This window comes from Rutidosis leptorrhynchoides, chromosome 2 (genome assembly GCF_046630445.1).
Source record: "Rutidosis leptorrhynchoides isolate AG116_Rl617_1_P2 chromosome 2, CSIRO_AGI_Rlap_v1, whole genome shotgun sequence".
In the NCBI taxonomy this organism is placed as follows: domain Eukaryota; kingdom Viridiplantae; phylum Streptophyta; class Magnoliopsida; order Asterales; family Asteraceae; genus Rutidosis; species Rutidosis leptorrhynchoides.
This window is the reverse complement of record NC_092334.1, coordinates 651,885,490-651,888,876: the sequence shown is the minus strand read 5'-3', so window position 1 is coordinate 651,888,876 and position 3,387 is coordinate 651,885,490.

Here is a 3,387-nt window from a genome sequence, read left to right as displayed (position 1 = left end):
AAGATTATGATATAAAAGATGGTTATGATTATAAAGGTTGACAAAAGGATATTCATTGTAATAATTAATCGTCAAATTTAAGACTGTACATGAGAACTCTTAAAATAAATATAAACGTGTAATACGAATAAAAATGATGTAAGAACAACGATAAAAATAATATAAGACGATGAAGGTGATTAATGGTAAAATTATTATTATTTTTATATTATTATTATTATTATTATTATTATTATTATTATTATTATTATTATTATTATTATTATTATTATTATTATTATTATTATTATTATTATTATTATTATTATTATTAGTATTAGTATTATTTTCATTGATATTATTTTTATCATTATTATTAGTACTATCATTATTAACATATATTATTAATATTATTATTATAAGTATTATCACTACTTTATTATCGTTATTATCATTAGTAGTAAAATTATTATTATTATAGTTATTATTATTATCGGTAGCATTACTAAATCTAGTTATTAATAGCATTATCATAAAAAGATACAACTTGTTATTTATTATTATTGATAATATTTTACCAAATAAATAGCTATATAAAAATATATTTAATATATATCACATAACTATATTAATATTTTTATAATAAATACTAATTATTTATCTAAGGTATATAAAATAAATATAGTTAATTAAGTTATTAATGAAACATACAAGTTACTAAAATAACAATTAATAATAATACATAATTTTGTTCGATTACGATTATATGTTTTAATATATATAATTGATATAGGTTCGTGAATCCGAGGCCAACCCTGCATTGTTCAGTTTCGTCGTATGCATATTTTGCCACAAAATATCGTATAGTGAGTTATCATTTGCTCTCTTTTTAAATGCCTTTGCAATATATATTTTTGGGACTGAGAATACATGCGCTGTTTTTACAACTGTTTGACGAAATAGACACAAGTACTTAAAACTATATTCTATGGCTGGATCATTATACCGGATATCTTTAATGACCCGTCCTAATCCATCTGGACGAATACATTACATTTGGTTACATCGCGAGGTACTTGACCTCTATATGATACATTTTACAAACATTGCATTCGTTTTTAAAAGACAAACTTTCATTACATCGAAAGTTGACGGCATGCGTACCATTTCATAATATATCCAACTATAATTGACTTAATAATAATCTTGATGAACTCAACGACTCGAATGCAACGTCTTTTGAAATATGTCATGAATGACTCCAAGTAATATCTCTAATATGAGCAAATGCACAGCGGAAGATTTCTTTTATACCTGAGAATAAACATGCTTTCAAGTGTCAACCAAAAGGTTGGTGAGTTCATTAGTTTATCATAATAATCATTTTCATAATTTTAATAGACCACAAGCTTTCATTTATTTAATAATCATACACTCGCAAGTGTTTAAAATTCATTCATATGGATTGAACACCTGCTAACCGACATTAACAAAATGCATCTAGAATATCCCCAAACATATAAACATCGAAGTACTAAAGCAGTTCAAATTCTCTGACTGGGGCGTGTCAAAGCCCATAGATCTATCTTTAGGATTCGCGTAAATTGGTGGCAATTATAATAAACACCAATTCTTAGGCTACCAAGTTCAACAAGGGCGATATCCGGTATAACAATTCAACCATAGAATGTAGTTTCGATTACTTGTGTCTATTTCGTCAAACATTTATAAAAGTGTATGTATTCTCAGTCCCAAAAATATATATTGCAAAAACATTTAAAAATGGAGCAAATGAAACTCACAATACTGTATTTTGTAGTAAAAATACATATGACGGCATTGAACAACTGAACAATACAGGGTTGACCTAGGATTCACGAACCTATATCATTTGTGTACTTATTAATATACATAATTGTAATCGAACAAATTTATATGTTATTATTATTAATAATATACTTGTTATATTATGTTATATAGATAAACTTTATATATTTAATTCATACTTTGTATATAATTAATACTTATCATATTAAATTTTAATATAGTTTAATTGATAACAAAATATAGTATTAAGTAATATTAATATAATGGTAATGTGTTTTTATATATATTTTTATTTGTAATTATAACAGTAATAATATTAGTGATAATAATAATTATAATAATAATAATAATAATAATAATAATAATAATAATAATAATAATAATAATAATAATCCGTTTTATTCTTACATATAAATTTCATAATAACATTGATATTCATATTTGTAATTTTCATATTTATAATCTTACCAACATTTTTAAAACTTTTATTTTCATAATCATAATAGTTTTTACAATAATGATATTGATAGTAATAATAATATAGTTGAGATAATATTAATAATAGTAAAAGTTATAATAATGATAGTAATAATAATATTACTTATAGTAGCAATAATAATAATAATACTAATAATAATAATGATGTTGTTAAAGATACAATAATAATAACAATATACATGCTTATATATTAATACTAACAACAATCTTCATAATAATAATAATTTTAATCATAATTATAATCATAATAATGATAATAATACTTATTCTAATAATAATAAAATGGTAAAATCATATTTTTAATGACGTTAATATTTTTAATATTAATTATAATTGTAATTATAATCATAATAATAATAATGATTCATATTTAATATTTATCTTAGCATTAATAATAATAATCATTGTAATACTTGTAATAATCATACTAACTTATAATAACAATACTAATAACAATGATAATAATAATATTTAATAATAATAATAATAACATAATAGTAAAAGTATTTGAAGGACTACCTTAATGAAATAAGCCTAAAAAAAAAATAAACGCCCCTGCCGGGTCTCGAACTTCAGACCTCTCGATACCCCGACACCCCTCTAACCATCTCGCTGCCTATGCTTTTCAATTTTATCTCCTCCCTAATTTTATTTAACCCGTATTACTGTGTCCTCCTTCTTCTTCCCTTAATCCATTCGACCAGAGGTAAACCCAAATTTAGAAAATTTATTGTTTCAGCTATTAGACTTTCAAACGAAACAGAAAAAACATAGTTTGAGAGAAGTGGCACTCACAGAAGGAAGAAAAAAAATATCTAAGTTGCTGTATAGAAAAAATAATAATAACCCGTTATTAACTCATATTGCAATTTCAATTTTCAATTGTTTTTAGACCCTAGTTCCTTCATGAAAAAGATTGCAAATCTTCCATATAAACTGTATGAATCGTCAATTTAATTCAAAACACTAAAACAAGATCGAATTTTGCCATGAACACTTCGTTTGACTTTTTAAAAATAAAACTTTGACTCTGAAATTGAAACACGATCGAAGAATTCAAGACCTGAGACTCTCCAGTTAGTT